The sequence below is a fragment of the Heptranchias perlo genome, chromosome 21 (assembly GCF_035084215.1).
Source record: "Heptranchias perlo isolate sHepPer1 chromosome 21, sHepPer1.hap1, whole genome shotgun sequence".
Taxonomy (NCBI): domain Eukaryota; kingdom Metazoa; phylum Chordata; class Chondrichthyes; order Hexanchiformes; family Hexanchidae; genus Heptranchias; species Heptranchias perlo.
This window is the reverse complement of record NC_090345.1, coordinates 5,717,063-5,742,100: the sequence shown is the minus strand read 5'-3', so window position 1 is coordinate 5,742,100 and position 25,038 is coordinate 5,717,063. Positions and strand designations below refer to the sequence as shown.

The 25,038-nt window shown below is 43.8% G+C and overlaps 1 protein-coding gene across 1 annotated transcript in view; it reads right to left on the bottom strand.

Annotated features, from left to right (window-relative positions):
- Nucleotides 1–25,038, bottom strand: part of ubtd1b (ubiquitin domain containing 1b) — a 78,246-nt gene that overhangs the window by 18,455 nt on the left and 34,753 nt on the right. The window lies entirely within an intron of this gene.

The window sequence follows — 25,038 nt, the reverse complement described above, 5'->3', positions numbered from 1 at the left end:
TATTTAAAAAAAGCATCTTCAATTTTAAAATATCAGCTCAAGCCAGGAGCAGCTGCTGAGTCTGCCCAGTGTGACGAACATACTTGAGTCACAGTGCGATTTTAATTCATGAAGCAATCAGGTTGAACTAGTTCAGTGAGTTTAGAAGGTCATTGTGGAATCGGGAGACCTAGGAAAAAGTGGGTCTCCATGACCAATGGCTGAAGGGAGGCCTGTAAATTTATATGTGCCAAAGCAGTCAACTATGCGAGAACTGCAGAGTCGGGAACAGACAGTATTGCAGCAATGGAAGAGCAGCTGGAGTGCCCAGTCACAGTCCATTCCTATTGCAGCCACTGCATCATTTTTGTGGCCTTCTGGCGTTTTTGAAATTTGTTGCCGCTGTCGGTAGGCTGAGCAGGGCACTGCCCTGCTCAGCCTACCGACATGAAAACCAAGAGCAGGAAGCTTGAGAAACTCGGCATCACCACCAGCAACGACCAAGCTTCCCCTGGTACCACGGTTGCAACCACAGGGAAGTCTATTGTCAATTTATCCGACCACACCCTTCAACCAGACGAAATCGAAGTTCTCAGCCGAGGGCTCAATTTCTGCCCCACTACCAAAATGGACCCCACTAGTCTCGCGGCGGACACAGAGGAATTCATCAGGAGAATGAGGCTCTGGGAATTCTACCACAAACCCCAAGATTTCAGCAGCGAACCCAATGAGACAATCGACGATCCGGAACAGCAGACAGAGGGATCCGCGGTACAGCAACCGAAGAGGAAAGAGTCAAACTGGACTCCTCCGGAGGGTCGCTGCCCTCAGCTGGACATGTATGCTCAAGCTGTCAGGAAATGCGTCAATGCCAGATTCATCAGCCGCACTCAGAAGACAGTCCAGAATGTCACCCGAGCACAACGCAACGCCATCAACGCTCTCAAGACCAACCGCAACATCGTCATCAAACCAGCGGACAAAGGAGGAGCCATAGTCATACAGAACAGAACAGACTATTGCAAAGAAGCATACCGACAACTGGACAACCAGGAACACTACAGACGGTTACCCGCAGATCCGACCAAAGAACACACACACCAGCTCAACAAACTGATCAAGACCTTCGATCCAGACCTTCAAAGCATCCTACGCATTCTCATCCCACGTAATCCCCGCGTGGGAGACTTCTACTGCCTCCCAAAGATACACAAAGCCAACACACCCGGACGTCCCATCGTATCAGGCAACGGAACCCTGTGTGAGAACCTCTCTGGATACATCGAGGGCATCCTGAAACCCATCGTACAGGGAACCCCCAGCTTCTGTCGCGACACTACAGACTTCCTACAAAAACTCAGTACCCACGGACCAGTTGAACCAGGAACACTTCTCACCACGATGGACGTCTCGGCACTATACACCAGTATCCCCCACGATGACGGCATCGCTGCGACAGCATCAATACTCAACACCAACAACAGCCAATCTCCGGAAGCCATCCTACAACTCATCCGCTTCATCCTGGATCACAATGTCTTCACCTTCGATAACCAGTTCTTTACCCAAACACACGGAACAGCCATGGGGACCAAATTCGCACCCCAATACGCCAACATTTTCATGCACAAGTTCGAGCAGGACTTCTTCACTGCACAAGACCTCCAACCAACACTATACACCAGATACATAGACGACATTTTCTTTCTATGGACCCACGGCAAGGAATCACTAAAGAGACTACACGATAACATCAACAAGTTCCATCCCACCATCAAGCTCACCATGGACTACTCCTCAGAATCAGTTTCTTTCTTGGACACACGAATCTCCATCAAAGACGGGCACCTCAGCACCTCACTCTACCGCAAGCCCACGGACAACCTCACGATGCTCCACTTTTCCAGCTTCCACCCTAACCACGTCAAAGAGGCCATCCCCTATGGACAGGCCCTGCTCAGACGAGGAGGAACGCGATGGACACCTACAGACGCTGAAAGACGCCCTAGTAAGAACGGGATATGACGCTCGACTCATCGATCGACAGTTCCGACGGGCCACAGCAAAAAATCGCATAGACCTCCTCAGGAGACTAACACGGGACGCAACCAACAGAGTACCCTTTGTCGTCCAGTACTTCCCCGGAGCGGAGAAACTACGCCATGTTCTCCGCAGCCTTCAACATGTCATCAATGAGGACAAACACCTCGCTATGGCCATCCCCACACCTCCACTACTCGCCTTTAAACAGCCACCCAACCTCAAACAGACCATCGTTCGCAGCAAATTACCTAGCTTTCAAGAGAACAGCGTTCACGACGCCACACAACCCTGCCACGGTAACCTCTGCAAGACATGCCAGATCATCGACACAGATACCACCATCACACGAGAGGACACCACCCACCAGGTGCATGGTTCATACTCCTGTGACTCGGCCAACGTTGTCTACCTCATACGTTGCAGGAAAGGATGCCCCAGAGCATGGTACATTGGCGAGACCATGCAGACGCTGCGACAACGGATGAACGGACACCGCGCAACAATCGCCAAACAGGAGGGTTCCCTCCCAGTCGGGGAACACTTCAGCAGTCATGGACATTCATCCACCGACCTTCGGGTAAGCGGCCTTCGAGACACACGACAACGCAAAATCGTCGAGCAGAAATTGATAGCCAAGTTCCGCACCCATGAGGACGGCCTCAACCGGGATCTTGGGTTCATGTCACGCTACACGTTACCCCACCAGCGAACAAATGTTATCTGTTTTTAATATAATGGGTCATTTGCTGCTTTCTCTGCCTTCCGGATGTTTCTGCCTCTCTCTGTTTTTTTTCTCTGTTTGTTTTTTTGTTGAATGTGTATTCGGGGGTTCTGCAGGTGACACCTCTCTGTCTGAACACGGTGATTGCCTTGGCAACGGGCAGTTGCAGGGGCAGTCTGTAAACACCATGTATTGTTCTATATGTATAAATGCGTAGGCTTCAAGGAGCTCCTGAACATTTACCTGAGGAAGGAGGAAGTCTCCGAAAGCTTGTGAATTTAAAATAAAATTGCTGGACTATAACTTGGTGTTGTAAAATTGTTTACAATTGTCAACCCCAGTCCATCACCGGCATCTCCACATCATTTCCATTGAAGGAGATAACTGCTCACAAGTGAACAGTAAACAAACCAGTTTATATGGGCATCTTGTAGGCGTGGATTGTAAGGGAGTTGGGAGCAGACAAACATGCAGCCTGGGGCAGGATGACGTTTGTGCTGCCAACAGTTTCGCCGGAAGAAGTAATGAACGATACCTGCTATAACACAACTACCAACACTACCAGTTGGGAAGAAAGATTCCTGAATAAGTGTGGCAATTTGGAAACACATACAAGTCAACATTTAAAAAAAAAAAATCAGACTATTAAAGTTTATACTTTAAATGTTCTCATTAAAGTTTACCAGAACATTCCTACATAGCACCAATATTTTTACACAGGTTCCCACTTGGTAAATATTTATTCAAGCTTTGTGGCAAAAAAAAGCAGTTTGTTTAACACGAAAGTCCAACTGGTTTACACACAGATAAGCTAGACTTTTAAGTAAAGCAATTTCTTTGAAGGTGCTTTTGCTAGTGCGGAAAATGCCCTGTTCTCCTGTCATTGATTGTATTTGGAAATAAACAAAGTGACCGACCTTACTACGGTGACAGTGGGAACCCAATCCTTTGCGGGTCTGATAACCTTCTGTTGAAGCAACAACCTCCCCTGTTGTCCTGCTAAACACACTGACCCGGCTCAGTATCAATTCCCCTGGTCTACCACTGAATGCAACTGACTCACGATATTCTCAGGTTTGCTGCCTAAACTAATCTGATGGAGGGAATGGATGCATCAGTGTCAAGGGGGAAGAGCAGTGCATAAGTTGCTTGCCTAATACAAAAAAAAGTACAAAAGTGCTTTAAATTTTTACTCCTTACTTGCTCTCTCCAGGCCACATTCCACAGTGGACAAATGGGAAGCAACCCACTCATAGATCAGTGCTACTCATTGCCTTACTACTACTTTCTCTACTTTTAAAAGGGAAAGGGAGGCTTGGAAAGGGAGTTCCAGTGGGTTGGACCAAGATAGAGTAAGGAACACTAGGGGTACACAGAGGCCACAAGGGCAAGGGCTAGGACATAGGACCGTTGCAGAGGTAGAGTAGGGGGAAGCCATGAAGGGACTTGTAAAGAAGTAGAAGGCTTTTCAGTCTGGTGTAATGGGAGACAGTGGAGGTAGGCAAGTACAGGAGTGATGGGCGAGCTGGGCAGCAGGGTGTTAAGAACATACAAAAAGATGGACAAGAAAAGGCTGGATGGTCTATCGAGCCTGTCCCAAACAGTCAGAATGTAACTAAGCATCATGACCCCCAGTGTTCCCTCCCACTGGCAGACATATCTCCTGGGAGAGGAAAAAATTATAGAAATAAACCCTCGGCCAATTCAGGGGGGTGGGGAAAAAAAATCAGTGAAATTGGATGAATTGGAGTTTGTGTAGGGTTGAGCTCAAGAAGCTGCTAAAATCCCCTGCACAAAACAATCACCCAAGAAACAAAAACTCCCTTCCTCACAGCTCCGTTCCCCAACATCAACTTAAATTCTTGTCCTCATCCTCAAATCCCTCTATAGCCTCTTTCCACCCAAGCTTGGCAATCTTCTCCAATCTGAAGTCCCAACATGCAACCTCCCTCCTTCTGACTCTGGTCTATTGCACATATGCTCCCCCACCACAAATTTCACCCAAATCTCTGCAATCTGCAATCTTCTTGCTAAATCTCACTAACCCTCTCTTTGCCTGCACACAAAAATGCATTTCTTTGACTGCACCTTCAGTCTCTTCTCCAACTTCTCCCATTGCCTGCTCACTGTCCAGCTCTCCCTCTCCCCTCCCCCTCCCCCCCCCCCATATAAAGGTCGTGGAACATAGTGACAGGGGGAGGCCATTCAGCCTCTCAAACCTGTTCTGCCATTCAATTAAATCAGGGCTGATCTGTACCTCAACTTCATTTACCCACTTTTGATCCCTATCTCTTGATACCCTTATGTGGTCAAAACTGAACCCAGTACTCCAGATGGGGTCTGACCAAGGTTCTATAGAACTGAGGTATCCCTTCCGTATTGGAATCCCTTGAGGTAAAGGCCAATGTTCCATTAGCCTTTTTAAAAAAAATATTGCTTTTTGGCATGTTTACTTGTCAGAAAGACACTATATAAATGTAAGTAGCTGTCTAGCTTCCCACTCAACACCAAACATCCTTCCTCCTGACCTCAGTAAATACCATGCAACAAAAAGGAACCTTTTATGATATAATTTCACAACAAAAACATCATACCCCACCTAGGATAAACAGAGCGCTCCATCTGCCAAATGGGGAACTATCTTCCTTTTGGCTAGGGTGACACTGCCTTTATATAAACCATTTTCGCCTCTTTCCATAGTTGGGTGTTGTCACATATTTATAGCAGAAAGGGATATGGAACCAATTTTGAAATTTCCCTCAATAGCACTCCAAAACCAGCTACTACATTGTGCACAAAGCCATGGCTTGCTCAGTGCACTTTGCATGTGGTTGCACTAGTGTACCGGCGACACTCTCCCATTTAATCTCCACTTGCCACTGTTCAACGATCAGACAGCAGCCGGGAGCAGGGATGGTGAATCCAGAGGGAGTTCATAAGACCTGTTCCCAAAAAAAGTGAGTCCCATGTTGTTGTCAGAACAAGGCAAGGCAAGCAATTAATGTTTAAGTGCAGCCAAACTGTACATTTGATGTTGGTTGCCATTTTACAATAGAAGGCATCTTCAAGTTCTCCTTTTGTGGAGGGCACTCCAGAATTTTTCAGTTCTGAGACTGGGAACAGGAAAGTAATGGTAGAGGAACATCATGGCTAAATCCAAGCCCATCATCGCTATCAAACCAAATACCCTGCCTAAACTCACTGTCTGGACTCAAGAAGAACTACCACTTGACTTGGGTGTCAAGGGTTGCTGGTGCCCAGTGGAAATATATTCTGGTATAAGAACACCCTCAGGGCGAAGGGGGGGAAATTGGAGGTGGGAGTGAAGTGCAAATACAATAAAAAAGTTAACCAATTAAAATTAAACTGGTAGAAATAAATTGGCTTTCAATAAAGCTCATATTGATGTGTAAATAAAAAACAGAAAAATACAAAACACAACCATTTTATTGTTAGTTTGTGTGGAATATATGACAAATGTCTTAGGCATGCAACACATACTGGCAGCAAACACGAAAGTTTGGGAGTGTCAGGTGTATATGTACACATGCATTAACACGCACAACTGCCAGGGCTATGCAGGCACCAGAATCTGAAGTCTCTAATATAGATTAACCTTCAGTGGGCTGTATTTAGTCATTAAAGTGCTTGGTGGCATGTAACTATCTCAATTTATCCTACTTTTTCTTTTCAACCTTTGTGGTGCCTTGCACCTACGCCTCTCTCAATAATCAAAAAGATGACCTTGTTAGATCATATCAGCAGAGAGAGCTAGTTACATTCCAACCCATTTTCAAGTTAAGCTATATTTGTCTTAACCTTTTTTTGGCAAGGAAGAAAGCTAAGACAAAGAGTTACAGCACAGCAAAAAAGTATTTGGCTTAAGAGTGCTTAATTCAGACAATGGATGACAAAAAGTAGAAAAAAGTATTCCATACCCTAGCACCAATACTCTTCCTCTCTGAGCCCAATAAACATGGATGGTCATGATCTTACTTTAAAAAAAAAGTGACATGGTATACCACAATGGAGCAAGACATGGACCCACACCAGTGATCCTCCATACTACAAGTTCCCAACACCACCAATCAAGTATTAAAACACCCCACAGAGGAAATGAACAAAATTGTATTGAGAGTTCCATAATAGAAAGATTAAGATTTTCACAAGATTGGTTCGGATGAAGGTAGCCAATTTGACCTAACTCTTCCAGAATACCAACTCTATCGTCTCTTCATGTCATAATGGAAGGGAAAATTCAGTGATCCCACAATCCCAATGGGGAGTTGTGTTGAGAGAGCAGGGGTTAGAGAAAGAGATACAACACTGTCGAGCTAAAGCTCTGACATATTCCCTTCGAATACGGCTTCCCATTGGGGTTGAATTTACTTCTAGCTGTCTCCTAAACAAATCCAGAGTCTTGGCCCTAACCACACTTCCTGGGTTCTTGTTTCAGCTGTTCATTGCACCCCCCCCCCACCCCATTCAGGGTAGATGCTCCAAGTTCCTACTAGAAATACTGTAAGACTTCATAAATATTTTTCAAAAACATTCCTACCTCTTTTCGGTCTTCTGTCATGTAACATTCTTTATTTAAGGGAGTATAGAGTGCCTGAATCTAAGCAATCAACCATCCTTGTGAGGTTTGAGAATACTGCCAAAAGGATGCAGTGGGGAGGTGGTGGTGGAAATGCAGGGAGGAAAAGCTCCAGGCCTTGTTTTGCTGCTTCCCCCTAGCAACAATCCAAGATCCAGCATGCAAAGAAAGCACTGATCACGATCAGCTCAGATGAAGAAGAGCCTTTGTCCTCGTGCTCACAGAATACCGATCCATCACCTTCCCACAAAACAGGTTCAGATAAAGGCCTTTTAGCCCAATTCTCAACTTGTCACACTTTATTCCATGGGGCAATGCTCATTAGAGGTAACAAAGTGATGCCAAAGTTTCCACTTTATAGAATAAGCTGTTCTGGCAACCCAGCTGTTCGTGGTCATCAACTACTTTCATTGTATATACCCACAGTTCCACAAGACTACCTATTTACTCTACACACCGATTGCACCAGAACTTAAAAACAAATGTCCTTCAAAAGAAATTGTCAAAGCAAATTTAGACTCTCACACTTGCACTCCCTTCAGCGAAGGTTTCAATTGCAGGGTTTACATTTACTTGACAACTTTAATTTAAGCATGTTCAGTTCTCAAAATTAAGGGATTAAAAAAAAAAATCAGACACTTTTTTTTTTACAAACTTGCCCACTTCTATGGTTCTGTTAAACCACGTCAGGTTTCTGGAAAAGATGACTTGCAGGGAAATTAGCAAAAAATTAAGGCCAAATGTTTTACTTTGGTTACACTGAACAAAGAATGAATTTTCCACTTTTACAACGATTTGAGCCAACATTGGTGAAACTTAAATTTCAAGGGATCCACTTGACTTTATTGACTCTGCAAAACTATCTTAATGAAAATTAATCTCAACTTTTCTGTGATTAAGTTAATTGGTTGAACTAAAAAGGCAGCAGAAAACTTATTTACCATTGTATCTCACCCCTTTAAGCAATTCTTCCACCCACTTCTGAAGCTGGAATAAGTTTATTAGTACCTGTAGCAAGATAGAATTCCAACACAATAGCACAAAGCAGAAAGATACTGCCTGCTCAGTTAGTTTTCCCATCCTCATCGTGCTGTCTTGGGAAAGTTGCCAAGCAGAGGCCAAATGCTTCCCACACACAAAAAAAGACGACTATTTTTGTGAACCTTTCAATTACTTAATATTGGGTAATTTGGGAACAGCACTCCCGCCTGTACAATGCAGGAGAAGCTGTGCAGAGAGGTTCCAGGGAAAAAAAAAAGAGAAAGATAGAAAGATTTCAGGAAAAGAGATAAAAACAGAAAATGCTGGAGATACTCAGCAAGTCAGGCAGCATCTGTGGAGAAAGAAGCAGTTAACGTTTCAGGTTGATGACCCTTCATCAGAACCGGAAGAAGCAGAAGATTACACAGTTTTTAAGCAAGTATAGAGCCAGGGAAAGCAGGGGAGAAAAGAACAAAAGGGAAGGTCTCTGATAGGGTGGAGGGCAGGAGTGATTAAATGATAAAAGGGATGATGGTGCAAGACAAGGAGGGAAGAAATGGGACAAGTAAAGAAACAAAAGATGGGTCCAGAGGAGGTATAAATGGCATCAGAACCATCACCGAAGAGAGAAAGCTTCCAATAAAAAAGAGAAAGGTTCCAGGAAAAGAGAAGTTTCAGTTCTCTTTTCTGTGACTGTGACGATAGTAAACTATCCCTCCTCATTCTTCTCTACCGATCTGCAGCCTTTGACACGGTTGACCACACCATCCTCCTCCAACACCTCTCCTCCGTCGTCCAGCTGGGTGGGACTGCAATCGCCCGATTCCACTCTTATCTATCCAGTCGCAGCCAGAAAATCACCTGCAATAGCTTCTCTTCCCACTCCGTTACCTCGAGTTCCCCGAGGATCTATCCTTGGCCTCCTCCTATTTCTCATCTACATGTTGCCCCTCTGCAACATCATCCGAAAACACATGGTCGGATTCCACATGTACGCTGACGACACCCAGCTCTACCTCACAACCAACTCCCATGACCCTTCCACCATCTCTCATTTGTCACACTGCTTATCCAGCACTGGATGAGTAAAAATTTCCTCCAACTAAATATTGGATAGACCAAAGCCATTGTCTTTGGTCCCCGCCACAAACTCTGTTCCCTAGCCACTGACTCCATCCCTCTCCCTGGCCAGTGTCTGGGGATGACCCAAACCGTTCGCAAATGTGGTGTCCTAGCTGACCCAGAGATGAGCTTCCGAACACATATCCGCTTCATCACAAAGACCGCCTACTTCCACCTCCGTAAATCGCCAGTCTCCGCCCCTGCATCAGCTCATCTGCTGCTGAAACCCTCATCCATGCTTTTATTATATCTAGACTGGACTACTCCAATGCTCGACTGGCTGGCCTCCCATCTTCCACCCTCCATAAACTTGAGCTCATCCAAAACTCTGCTGCCCGTATCCTAACTCGCACCAAGTCTTGTTCTCCCATCACCCGTGCTCAATGACCTACACTGGCGCCCGGTCCAGGAACGCCTCAATTTTAAAATTCTCATCCTTGTTTTCAAATCCCTCCATGGCCTCGCCCCATCCGATATCTCTGTAACCTCCTCCAACCCTGCAACCCTCCGAGATCTCTGCGCTCCTCCAATTCTTGCCTCTTGCGCATCCCTGATTTTAAATCGCTCCACCACTGGCGGCTGTGCCTTCAGCTGCCCAGGCCCTAAGCTCTGGAATTCCCTCCCTAAACCTCTGTGCCTCTCTCTCCTCTTAAGATGCTCCTTAAAACCTACCCTTTTGACTAAGCCCCTGTCCTAATAGCTCTTTGAGGCTCTGTGTCAAATTTTGTTTGGTAACACTCCTGTGAAGCGCCTTGGGACGTTTAACTATGTTAAAAGCGCTATATAAATGCAAGTTGTTGTTGTCTCCTCCCCGCTGCTCTACTTTTCTTCCACATTTCTACTCTGCTGGAAGCACAGACTCTTTGCTGGGGCAGCTGCTAGGCACCCTTCAATTTCTCACCTAAGTGGCCAGTTGTCATGTGTGAGCCTAGACAGTGGGTGTTAGCAGGCTGTTCAACCAAAGAACTGGGAAAGAGAAAAACACATCATAACAAAGCATGATCCTGCCCTCACCACACAGTCACTTTCAACAGCACAATAATCAGGACAACTTTCCCCTCCATCTAGGTGATGTAAGTAATTATGTTGCTCCGACCAAAGACCTGCTCAAATGAAATTAGTTTTATTTTTCAACCTACATGAGCGAGACTGGACAGTGTTGTCTTTCTCCAAGGTTAGAAAATACACCATTTAAGAAATACATACATCATTTAAAAAATAACAAATCTGGCCTGATTTCAACAAAAGATCCGTTTATCACTGGCGGAAGACCCGAAGAACACAGAACTGTTACTAGGCTGTCTGGTTAAAGCAAAACATTTATTTCTAGGTGAGGAGGTTGGAACACAGGGCAAAATATGCATTAGAGGACAGGAACTGAAACTTCCCTCTCCCAAAGAACCAAATAAAACAGACCACAAACTAACAGTGAAGTCCTTATAGGACACAGATTACTCTTCTCCCTCCTCTCCCAAACAATGACTGTGCAGATTGTGTTTACAGACAACACTAATATCAGGATTAAAAAAACCACAATGTGTGTGTGGTGCTGGGGGGGGGGGGGGGGGGGGGGGGTGCTGGTAGGAGGAGGAGAGGTGGAACCTGGTGCACATCAGACAATGCTCTTTTGTTATTGCTTTTTTATTATGCAAATACTGTACACAAGTGGCCAGTGCAGTCCACAGGAGCCCGAAAGGAATTTCTCGACTGTTTTTTTTTATTGCATTCTGCAGAGGGCAGCCTTTGTGTGCCACTTTCCCTCAATTATGTACGAGAGTATAAAAGTCACTTACTCTGCTGAAACTAACAGCTATAAACCAACAGATGTGTAAACCTTTTTTTTGTGTCTACCAGTGTGCCGTCAGTTCCCTGAATGTCCCACTGTTTATAATTAGGAGTGCAGCTATAAAGGAAGAGTGCCTTTATCCTATTTCCAGTTATGAAGGGAGGGAAAATGTAACAGTAACAACAGCATTTGACATTGGCTTATGATATTTCCTGGTGCCAAAGTCATTTCCTTTACCACTCTGCAGTAATGTCTTTAAAATGGTTACGTGATCATTGTGTATGGGCATGGATTGGATCATTGGTCAGGCAACAGCAGCACATTCAGTGCCCACAAATGATGTATGGATTCTTCTCTATCGACAGCACGGCTCCTTAAGACGAGTAGCCATTCCATACAGACGAGGAAGATCCCAGATTTGATGTGTAGTGTTTGGTAATTGCAGGCAGGGCCAGGTTTGGGATGTTGAAATTGGCCTCAGTGGTCTTAGTTTGGGAGGGATGGAAGTGTGGTTGTACAGCTAAGATTGCATTCAGTAGCTTGCCAACACTTGTTGTCTGAACTCACACACGAAGAACGGCCAATTGCAACAAGACATTCAGGAAAGGGGAGAGGAATAAAAAAAAACAGAAAATGCCCAAGAATCACCCTGGACTCTCCTCCCCAGCCACCACAGGATACCACTCTGCCTCCACAGACAGAGGCTAAGCATACTGTAGTAACAGAAAGAAGGACCCGACAACACAAAGAAAAAGAAAAACTTTGGGGGAATAGATAAACACCAGTAGGCATAACAAACCTGGCACTCATCCACAAAATCGACCCCACTAACATTTCTCCTAGTCATATCCTTCAATCCCTTCTCTCTAATCAGTTTACATTGTCTGCTCAAATGGCTTTCCTTGTTAAGCTAGTCAACAAATCTGTCATCTTGGTGAAAAGAATGCCACTTGACCATCCTTCTTACTTCAAAGTTCACTAGCGTCCCTTTGTATTTAAACCCTTCTTGTTAAAATGAACAATTTTTCCAGATCAAATGTGTCAAATCCCATCATAAATTTTGAAAGCTTCAATTAGATCACCTCAAAAAGGCCAACTTCCTTAATCTTTCCTTACACTTTGACACCTGAAGTCATCTTCAGTGCTCACCTCTCCATCTTAAGTATAAAATATTTATTACCAGTCAATCTCCTGCAGCATTGCACAGAGGGAGTTAAGACCAAGTGTAGTCTTCAAGCGAAGCAAGGTTAGAAGCCAAGGATAATTGGACTGGGGTATGCATTTCCAAGACATATTTTTCCATTATAAATTCTTGTGTCAGTGCCACCACTGAATGTAATTACAGTGTGACAAGTTTACATAAGCAGTTTCCATTATAATTGTGGATACAAGAGTTTACAATTTAAAAAGATGGCAGGAAGTGTTAAGATTTTCATATATACATGATTCAATTATTATCTTCTTACTGCTTTGGTTCGGTTATTGAGTCAGAGCTCAATTTCCCTGCTTCCTCCTACGCAGTCCCAAGTTTGTCAACATAAATAGGAGGAATAGGCCATACGGCCCCGCGAGCCTGCTCCACCATTCAATAAGATCATGGCTGATCTTCAACCTCAACTCCACTTTCCCGTTCGATCCCCATATCCCTTGATTCCCTCAGAGTCCAAAAATCTGTTGATCTCAGTCTTGAATGTACTCAACAACCGAGCATCCACAGAGAATTCCAAAGATTCACAACCCACCGAGTGAAGAAATTCCTCATCTCAGGCCTAAATGTCTGACCCCTTATCCTAACACTATGTTCCCTAGTTCTAGATTCTTAAGCCAGGGGAGACAGCCTCTCAGCATCTACCCGGTCAAGCCCCCTCAGAATCTCATGTTTCAATGAGATCACCTCTCATTCTTCTAAACTCGAGAGTATAGGCCCATTCTACTCAATCTCTCCTCATAGGACAAGCCTCTCATCCCAGGAATCAATCTAGTGAACTTTTGTTGCACTGCCTCCAAGGCAAGTATATTCTTCCTTAGGTAAGGAAATCAACATTGCATGCAGTACTCTAGGTGTGGTCTCACCAAAGCCCAATACAATTGTAGCAAGACTTCCTTACTCTTGTACTCCAAACCCCTTGCAATAAAGGCCAACATACCATTTGTGGGTCAAGGGTCTGGATGCAATTAATATTCTTTGATCATCAGCACCATGTTGCAAAGAGCCATTGCATTTTGATTCCGCCATTGTCACAACCCTCCCTATGCCATTATCTCCTGCTACAAGACCACTTCCACTATTCTGTAACTAGCCACTTTGTTGTTACTTCTGCTTTCCAATCAATGTACCTTCACAGATGCTGGAGGTGGTGTTGCTCAGGAGTGACAAGACAACCACATCCTTGAGCACTCAAGATAAGTGGTGTGAGTCTTGCATCAAATGGACTTTGCTCTGGGTGCATTAAGTCCAGCCCACAGAAGTAGCACACCAGTCCTAACTAGATGTACTTATCTGGTCATCAAAGTAATAACAATGCACCCAACATCATCACAGCACTTCAAAAAAACTCAATGAAGTGTTTCACCGAGACGTGATAAAGCCCTATATAAACAAAAATCTTCCTTTCTCTTACCATTTTTCTACCTTCATTTATCTAAGTCACTACATTTTAAATAGGAGACTAATTCTCCTCACCCCATCTCCCTCTTTCTCCCCATCTTCCACAAATCTGACTCTCAATGTAGATCCCCTTCCATAGATCTAAAGTCCCAGTCTTCGAACCAGTACATTTCAACTCCCATCTCAGTACCTGGAAATAAGGCAGCTGTGATATCTCTCTCTATCTCTATATAGAGAAGTCCTGCAAGTTGTTCTTTTTCCTTTCCCAAAAGTAATTTTGCAACTGACCTTGGTAAGAGCAGCCCCAAGGCATCACTTACTCAAGACTTTTTTCTCTCTACAGCAAAATACCTGACTTCATTCAGAGGTCAACTATTTTGCAGGGGGGTGGGGAGGTTAAGGAAGAAAAAAAAAACTCTGGAATCACACCACAATGGTGTGGCATGAGTCAGTGGCACCACTAGTTCTTCTAAGCATATATTCAGCATTGGAGGCATTTTAATTACAATGTATTTTTTACAGCATTCCACGTATGTTAAGTTATAAAGATCAAGGAAGGTTAGATAAAACTCAGACAAACCAGTTTAACAAGAGTCTTTAAAATGGTTACTTTTATGGTTCAAGATATGTGGATATCAAAGCAAAAAGGTCTCAAGATGTTTGTTTACAAGATGACGATGCAATGATCTAATTCAGTTAAGTTAATCAATCACAAGTTATGCCTGTGCTGCTTTCCTATTTCAAAATTTAAAAATGTAGACCAATTGAAAAAAAATGTTTGCATTGTACCAGGTGGAACATTTGATGGAACAAATTTGCAATGACGACACAGCAACAATTCAGAGTAGGCTGCTCCAGGAAGAGATTCGGCTGACAAACTTCCCATTGATGCACTAGCATTCCTCTACAGAACAAGGGAGGCACTTATCGGAGAAACTTGCAGTACTGAATGTGTGTGCTCAAAGTGATATGAGCGATCAATAGGGATCAAGCAGAATGCATCAGTCACATATTATGGGACATCCTTTTAGCAGCTAAAAACAAACTTTAGACAAGACTTCATAAGAATCTAGGAACAAGCACTTCCTCTAAAGATGTGCTTTAGACAGAATTTTATACACTACATACTTAAAAACAAATTATTTTTTTTAAAAAAATTCTGGCCTCTTGCACATCCCCGATTTCCTTCGCTCCACCATTGGCGGTCGTGCCTTCAGTTGCCTGGGCCCCATGCTCTGGAATTCCCTCCCTAAACCTCTCCGCCTCTCTACCCTCCTTTAAGTCTCGCCTTAAAACCTACCTATTTGACCAAGCTTTTGATTACCCGTCCTAATATCTCTTTTTGCGACTGAGTCAAATTTTGTCCGATAGCACTCCTGTGAAGTACATTGGGATGTTTTAATATGTTAAAGGCGCTATATAAATGCAAGTTGTTGTTTATAAACAGGTGATTGATGGAGAGATTCAGCCTTTAATTATTTCTTTCCGTAGGACCAAACCATCCAAGCTTTTAATGAATGACAATTTTACTCTGGGGTGGGAGGAGAGTGTGCAGACGGCAGCAAGGAGACAACACAGCAGCGGGGCACAAATCAGCTGTCAAAGCATTGTGGAAGAATATAGAAGGATCAGACCATTTGAGCGCAAGGTGAATCCAGCGGCAGTCGGTCCCATATGGTCACAAAAACTGTTTCGCTAGTCCTTGAGTTTGGCAATATTATTTTTAAGTGGAAATAATCCTGCTCCCACCTTTGTTTGCTTTCGACCACCTTTGGTGGTCGGGAAATGGACAACCCTTAGCCTACCACGTGACTACAGACAGACATATTCAATCTGAACAAAAATCCTTCAATTGGCATAATAGTCCTTGCAATCCATAACACAAAAGTTACTGATCACGCTGCATGAAGGATATAGGGAGATTGCGCTTTTCTCAAGCTACAAAGGGTACATATCTCCACTAGACTTAAAGCAAAAAAAGGCTACCCTCAAGCAGGACATCATTTGCGACTGCTAAAATGGTCATCTAAAGATTTTCTATAAAAAAGATGTACGTAACCAGCAAGAGTACTCGTTTTGTACAAAAAAATCCCTCCAAAAGAAAAAGGCACTCTGCACCCCACCATTTTTCAATAGATTTCCTTCAACTAAGGCTATTGCTTTCTAGAACACCATTTGCTTTATACATAGATGAATAGCTCCTTTAGTCTATTTGATCCCATCTTTCCAAAAAAACAACTTTAATGGGTTCTCCCATTACACCATCTAGCAATTTCTTAAATGAAACTACAGCCCTAGCCTCATCCATCTTTTTTAGCAACACATTGCCAGCTGTTGAACCCCCTAGGATTGATGACCTCGGATCATTCCCCTGGCCTGGTCCCAAACACTGACAGATTTTTGTTAAGCAACGGTATTAACGGTTATGGAACCAAGATGGGTAAATGGAGTTATGGTACAGATCATTTTCAAGCCCTGTGCTTTCCAAAGAATTGCCTACTCCTGTTCCTATGTTCTCAAATCAAGGCACACATGAAAATGACCATCTGGGCAAGGTGTCCAGCGCCCACAGAACTGTATACCAGCAAGGAGAGAAGGGTAGGGGAGACAATTGACAAGAGAGACAATGTACACTGTGCAGTGGTTGAATGCATTGGTGATTTGCGAACTTTGCTTGGGTGAGCAATCTTAGCCAAATGTGGGAGGGAGGAGAGGGAGAGGGAGAGAAAGAAAGTATAGCCCACAGAGGTCAGTCTCCTTTAGATAGGCCTTTGGTTGGTTGTGGTGCTAATTGCCACTACTGAACAGCTAGGAGTGGCTACAAACAAATAATGCATCCTGTGTTCTGTATAAAGCATCCTGTGTTCTCTCCACACCATAAAGATACAGGGAAAGGAAAGAGGCTATTTGCAAATCCAGCAGTGCCTGCACTTGCTGGCTGGTTATGGAGCTTCATTGGTCAAGGACTGGGAGTAAGCTTTCCAGGGCAAAAAAGGGCATCCACATGAAAAAAACACTATAAAAAGCTGCATTCCTCATTTCTAACCTATTAAAAAGAAAAATTTGACCAGTTTGATGGGTCCAATGACAATGAAAATTGACCAAAGTCAGAAGATTGGAATGAAAAGTGTTAATTGATTGTTGGAAGGAAGGACAATATTAACCATTGCTTTAAGTCTCAAGACTCAGCATTGTAGCCAGATGATCTTTGGCAGGCAGGGGCAGGGGGGGAAAAGTTCCAAGTACACGTTTTCCTGCACCATGTCAATAAAATCGGAACAGGACAACACTGATCCAGGTACACAGTTCAACTGTTTAAAACAAAAGGAAAATTCTAGAAACACAATTGTAAACTTTATTTTTATACAACCTATGGCAACTAGTCTTGGGCTGAAAAAAAAAAGTTTAGTCTTTCTGTAGTGGCAGTCTTGTGTGTCTAGATCAATGGCACCAACTGCATCTTTGGAAAGCGCAGGGCTTGAAAATGATGCTGGGATAGTCCTTTAACATGGAGGGGGTGAGGGAGAAGGGGGGGGGGCAGGGAAAAGAACCTATGACCCACTGAGCCCTGACCATCCCTTGAAGCCCATGCAAATCAGTTTTATTTGTTATTTGCTGCTTTGTTCAGTTTTAATTTTGTAGGCCTGGAGGATTTGGAAGTGCCATTTTTAGTGCTATTGCCTTAAATCCCTAATCAGACCACCTAACTGGTTGAGATGCATGCAAGTTAACAGCAACATGGGTTTAAGATGCTTGTGGCTGTTAAAGCATCATGGTACACACCTATGCAGCCCACAGATGGAAGTAAAATATCCCATGGCACTATTTCGAAGAAGAGCTGGAGAGTTCTCCCTGGTGTCCTGGGGCCAATATTTATCCCTCAACCTACATCACTAACAGATCACATTGGTCATTATCACATTGCTATTTGTGGGATCTTGCTGTGCGCAAATTGGCTGCCACATTTCCTACATTACAACAGTGACTACATTTCAAAAGTATTTCATTGGCTGTAAAGTGCTTTGGGAAGCCCAGAGATCATGAAATGCACGTTTATAAATGCAAGTTCGTTCTTTCTTTCACAAAGCAAATTTTTTGACAGATCTGCTTTAACAGCTGTTGATTTTGGGGTTATTTGCATTCAGAGATGAAGAGGAAACGCACAGCAATCTAGCCTCGAAACATGTTGGATGTTTCAAAGTACACAGGTCAGAGTCCATAAAGGGTTACTTCTGCTTAGCTGCCAAATCCTCCTTAATCTGTTGGTACCACATGAGAACAAAGGCAGGCTTGCAAGATATTTAAAGGTCACTTTCATAAAAGCAATTTATAGCACAGTGAATTAACACTTCTGTAATCTGGAGATGTACTGCAAATGGGAGGATTAAAACTCACCAGTTTAAGGATCTGATGTTGGAAAAATTACCTATCGCCTAAATTTAATGCTAACCAGTTACAGTTATATAAATTACTATTTACATAATTTATTACTCTTAGCAAATATTTCAAACCTAATCTTCTGCAAAGCTATGGTTCTATATAATTATGATGTGGAGATGCCGGTGATGGACTGGGGTTGACAATTGTAAACAATTTTACAACACCAAGTTATAGTCCAACGATTTTTATTTGAAATCTACAAGCTTTCGGAGGCTTCCTCCTTCCTCAGGTAAATGTTCAGGAGCTCCTTGAAGCCTACGCATTTATACATCACAGAACAATACATTGTGTTTACAGACTGCCCCTGCAACTGCCCGTTGCCAAGGCAATCACCGTGGTCAGACAGAGAGGTGTCACCTACAGAACCCCCGAATACACATTCAACAAAAAAACAGGGAAAAAAGAGAGAGAGGCAGAAACATCCGGAAGGCAGAGAAAGCCAGCAAATGACCCATTATATTAAAAACAGATAGCTTTTGTTCGCTGGTGGGGTAACGTGTAGCGTGACATGAACCCAAGATCCCGGTTGAGGCCGTCCTCATGGGTGCGGAACTTGGCTATCAATTTCTGCTCGACGATTTTGCGTTGTCGTGTGTCTCGAAGGCCGCCTTGGAGAACGCTTACCCGAAGATCGGTGGCTGAATGTCCCTGACTGCTGAAGTGTTCCCCGACTGGGAGGGAACCCTCCTGTTTGGCGATTGTTGCGCGGTATCCGTTCATCCGTTGTCGCAGTGTCTGCATGGTCTCGCCAATGTACCATGCTCCGGGGCATCCTTTCCTGCAACGTATGAGGTAGACAACGTTGGCCATGCACCTGGTGGGTGGTGTCCTCTCGTGTGACGGTGGTATCACAGATACCACCATCACACGAGAGGACACCACCCACCAGGTGCATGGTTCATACTCCTGTGACTCGGCCAATGTTGTCTACCTCATACGTTGCAGGAAAGGATGCCCCGGAGCATGGTACATTGGCGAGACCATGCAGACGCTGCGACAACGGATGAACGGACACCGCGCAACAATCGCCAAACAGGAGGGTTCCCTCCCAGTTGGGGAACACTTCAGCAGTCAGGGACATTCAGCCACCGATCTTCGGGTAAGCGTTCTCCAAGGCGGCCTTCGAGACACACGACAACGCAAAATCGTCGAGCAGAAATTGATAGCCAAGTTCCGCACCCATGAGGACGGCCTCAACCGGGATCTTGGGTTCATGTCACGCTACACGTTACCCCACCAGCGAACAAAAGCTATCTGTTTTTAATATAATGGGTCATTCTCTCTCTGTTTGTTTTTTTGTTGAATGTGTATCATAGAATCATAGAAGTTACAACATGGAAACAGGCCCTTCGGCCCAACATGTCCATGTCGCCCAGTTTATACCACTAAGCTAGTCCCAATTGCCTGCACTTGGCCCATATCCCTCTATACCCATCTTACCCATGTAACTGTCCAAATGCTTTTTAAAAGACAAAATTGTACCCGCCTCTACTACTGCCTCTGGCAGCTCGTTCCAGACACTCACCACCCTTTGAGTGAAAAAATTGCCCCTCTGGACCCTTTTGTATCTCTCCCCTCTCATCTTAAATCTATGCCCCCTCGTTATAGATTCGGGGGTTCTGTAGGTGAAACCTCTGTCTGAACACGGTGATTGCCTTGGCAACGGGCAGTTGCAGGGGCAGTCTGTAAACACCATGTATTGTTCTATATAATTAGGTCTATGCCAACATTTTTTGGAAATGTAGCCCTACAAATTTTTTCCTTTCAAGTACTTATCCAGTTCCCTTTTGAAAGCCATGATTGAATCTGCCTCCACCCACCCACCCTGGCAGCCCATTCCCGATCCTAACCACTTGCTGTGTAAAATAGTTTTTCCTCACGTCACCTTTGGATCTTTTGCCAATCACCTTAAATCTATATCCTCTCATTCTTGATCCTTCCGCTAATGGGAACAGTTTCTTTCTATCTACTGTCTAGACCCTTCATGATTTTGAATACCTTTATCAAATCTCCTCGCAACCATCTGTCACCTTCAATGATTTGTGCACATATACCTCCAGATCTCTGTTCCTGTACCCTTTTTAGAATTGTGTGCTCTAGTTTATATTGCCTCTCCTCGTTCTTCCTACCAAAATGTATCACTTCGCATCTTTCTGCGTTAAATTTCATCTGCCACCAGCCTGTCTTTATCCTCTTGAAGTCTACCACGATCCTCCTCACTGTTCACTAAGTTTTGTGTCATTTGCAAATTTTGAAATTGCGCCCTGTACACCCAAGTCCAAGTTATTAATATATATCAAGAAAAGCACTGACCCCTGGGGAACACCTCCCTCCAGTCCGAAAAACGACCGTTCATCGTTACTCTGTTTCCTGTCCCTTAGCAAATTCTGTATCCATATTGCTACTGCCCCCTTTGTTAAACGGGCCGCAACCTTGATAAGCCTACTGTGCAGCACTTCATCAAATGCCTTTTGAAAGTCCATATATACCACATCAACTGCATTGCCCTCATCAACTGGACAAAGCAGCCCACTTGATTGGCATCCCATCCACCACCCTACACATTCACTCCCTTCACCACTGGCGCACCGCGGCTGCAGTGTGTACCATCTACAGGATGCACTGCAGCAACTCGCCAAGGCTTTTTCGACAGCACCTCCCAAACCCGCGACCTATACCACCTAGAAGGACAAGGGCAGCAGGCACATGGGAACACCACCACCTGCACGTTCCCCTCCAAGTCACACACCGCCCCGACTTGGTAATATATCGCCGTTCCCTCATCATCGCTAGGTCAAAATCCTGGAACTCCCTACCAAACAGCACTGTGGGAGAACCTTCACCTCACGGACTGCAGCGGTTCAAGAAGACGGCTCACCACCACCTTCTCAAGGGCAATTAGGGATGGGCAATAAATGCTGGCCTTGCCAGCGACGCCCACATCCCATGAACAAATAAAAAAAAATCTACCCTCTCTGTTACCTCATCAAAAAACTCTATCAGGTTAGTTAAACACAATTTGCCTTTAACAAATCAGTGCTGGCTTTCCCTAGTCAATCCACACTCGTCCAAGTGACTGTTAATCCGGGACAGAATTATCATTTCTAAAAGTTTCCCCACCATTGAGGTGAAACTGACTGGCCTATAGTTGCTGGGTTTATCCTTACACCCTTTTTTGAACAAAGGTGTGACATTTGCAATTAATCTACGGATGTTTGGAAGATATGGCCAATACCTCCGAAATTTCCAACCTTACTTCCCTCAGCAACCTCGTCTCTCCCCATCTGGTCCGGGTGACTTATCTACTTTAAGTACATTTAGACTTTCAAGTACCTCTTCATCAATTTTTAGCCCATCCAGTATCTCAACTATATCTTCCTTTACTGGGACTCTGGCAGCATCTCCTTCCTTGATAAAGACAGGTGCAAAGTACTCATTTAGTACCTCGGCTATGCCCTCTGCCTCCATGAGTAGATCTCCTTTATGGTCCTAATCGGCCCCATCCCTCCTCGACAGGCACGTAAACAGGTAGTAAGACGACTTTTGGATTCCCTTTTATGTTGGCCGCTAGTCTATTCGCAGTCTCACTTTGCCCTCTTATTTCCTTTTTCACTTTCCCTCTGAACTTTCTATATTCTGCCTGGTGCTCTCTTGTGTTATCAACCTGACATCTGCTCCTTTCTTCCGTTTCATCTTACTCACTGTCTCTTTTGTCATCCAGGGAGCTCTGGCTTTAGTTGCCCTACCTTTCTGCCTTGTGGCAATGTGCTTAGACTGTACCCGAACCATCTCCTCTTTAAAAGGCTGCCCACTGTTCAATTACAGATTTGCCTGCCAATCTTTGATTCTAATTTACCTGGGCCAGATCTGTTCTCATCCTATTGAAATTGGCCCTCCTCCAATTGAGTATTTTTACTTTAAAGTGGTCCCTGTCCTTTTCCATAGCTATTCTAAACCTTATGATACTATGGATCGCTGCTCCCTAAATGCTCCCTCACTGACACTTGCTCCATTTGGCCTGCCTCATTCCCTAGAACCAAGTCCAGCAATGCCTCCTTCCTCATTGGGCTGGAAACGTACTGGTCAAGAAAGTTATCCTGAACACATTTCAAAAATTCCTCTCCCTCTTTGCCCCTTATATTATTGTTAACCCAGTCTATATTACGATAGTTTTTTAAAAATTCGTACATGGGATGTGGGCGTCTCTGACAAGGCCGGCATTTATTGCCCATCCCTAATTGCCCTCGAGAAGGTGGTGGTGAGCCGCCTTCTTTAACCGCTGCAGTCAACGTGGTGAAGGTTCTCCCACAATTGAACTCCCCAGTTATCACTACTCTATAGCTTCTATGATTCTAAGTAATGAGATGAGCAATTTGTGCCACACAACTCAAAAGTGCAGGACATCAGTGCACTTATGTACAGCACTTTGGGCATACATTTCATCCCACTGGATGTTCCAAACAACACAGCCAATTAAGCTTCACATTGATACAGTACAAAAACCTGGCTGTTAATTGGAAATTTTTTAGTTTTAGGTCAACGTCCTAGGATAGACACAAGTTGGGCTTCTTTTTATTGACTTAAAACACCAACTTGGAAAACATACAGCTTTTCCACTCTTAGTTCAGCTGAAGTTGAGAAACATTTAAAATGGGCCCTTCTCCCATCGCACTAAGATCAGTTGAGTTCAGGTCCATTAGGCTAGTGATGTGGGTAAAGCAAAGGTACACACTCCTGATCTTTGGCTAGTGACCCTCGCTAGAAAGTGTGTGCATGAACGTTGTGTAAGGAGAAGACTGGAATTGATTGTGATTCTCTCCACATCACCTTGGTTCAATACCTTGCCAATGCTTACCATCTAGGTTCACATGAAGGGCATGGTAGCAGAAGGCAGCAGACACCCGACACCCATTGAAGCATGAGCCACTGTAGTCAGGAGTGGAGGAAAGGAGAACATTGCAATGTTACTGTAAAATCCAGAATAAAAAGGAGTACCCACATGCATGTATACAAACACTGAATACATGGGTCCAAATAACATCAGGATTCAATAGTAATTGTAACTTCCTAGCATGACTAAGGTTATCGTGTCTTTGAATAGAGTACTTTCCCCAGAGCTTGCCTTCGAGATGGTTATGTTGTTCCATCACAACATTGAGTTACACACTTCCTGTATACAGAATACATTTATCATAGTGGTGCACTGATATATTTAATTAAGGCTGTGTGAATTTTTGTGCTAAACAAGGTAAAACATTCCATTCACCACAAATCAAGATCAAGAATTCCTAGGCAAGGTCTATTATGGTTATACAGAGTAAATCTGCCTGTTCGCTGCTCCAATAATGTACTTTATCTCTAATCTCAAAACAGTACCCGTGATCACATCAGTGTGACTGGCATTTTTCTATTTCCCACACCAGCAACTCTGTGCCACCCCCACCCCCCTCCCAAGAGTGAAATTGCCAATTTAGTTTTATGATATAGTCTATGCCTAGTAGGAATTGGGTTGAGACAGTCCAAATGAACTTCACCTACAACCCTCACTACCAAACAGACAAAACTTTCATTCCATCTGGGCTGAGTTTGGATAGAGTTCCCTGTGGTAAAATGTTAATGTCTAATCCACTGCAGCACAGTCTCCAAAACAGTGCTCTAAAAACATATGCTGAAAGTGCTACACTATATTTGCCATAAAAACAGAACATGCTGGAGAAGCTCAGCAAGTCAGGCAGCATCTGTGGAGAAAGAAAAAGTTAACGCTTCAGGTCGAAGACCTTTCATCAGAACCTTTCCAGTTCCGACAAAAAGGTCTTCGACCTGAAACGTTAATAACTATTTCTTTCTCCACAGATGCTGCCTTTTTTGCTGAGTATTTCCAGCATTTCTGTTTTTATTTTAGATTTCCAGCATCTGCAGTATTTTGCTTTTGACTATATTTGCCATGTTAAATGCTGCTTGTACTTGTAGCTTAATCTACTACTTGCTGTGCAGTACATGTAATAATGACCTCATCAATCTTGTTGCCAAGTCGCATTTTAACAGCTGATTGACTGGAAGAAAGGCTGGTCGATACACTATTTCCATTATAGCACATTAAAAACTCATCTCTCAATAGCCAGGGGGTATGGGTTATTTTCTTCAGCTATGTAACAATCATTTGGATAAAGCTAGACAGATTAGATTACAAGACAAAACCTTACTGGAGCTGCCATGCTTAAAGGAATTATCTTTTCCTTTTTAACTTTCTAATGGAATAAAAAGGGTAGAGGAACCGTAGTAGCCCCTTTGGAGTGTGGTTACAGTTTTGATCAGCCATGTTTTTGCCAATTATATATATAAAATCATAAAGAAATTTGAGACTACACTGCAAGAAAGAACGTGTCTTTATATAAGCACCTTTCACTCATCAGGACATCCCAAAACATTTCACACAGACAAATTAATTACTTTTGAAGTATTATCTAGGCAAACATGGTACCCGATATGCACACCAATCAAGTTCCATAAACAGCAAATGAGATAAATGACAATCTAATCTGTTTTGGCAGTGTTGTCTGAAGATAAATGTTGTCCTGGACACTGGGAGAATGCCCCTGCTCTTCTTCATATAGCATCATGGGATCTTTTTCATCTGTCTGAACAGGCAGACAGGGCCTCAGTATAATGTCTCATCTGAAAAGATGAGACCTCCAATTATGCAACACTCCCTCGGTACTGCACTGAAGTGTCAGTCAAGAGTACAAGCTCAAATCTTGGTG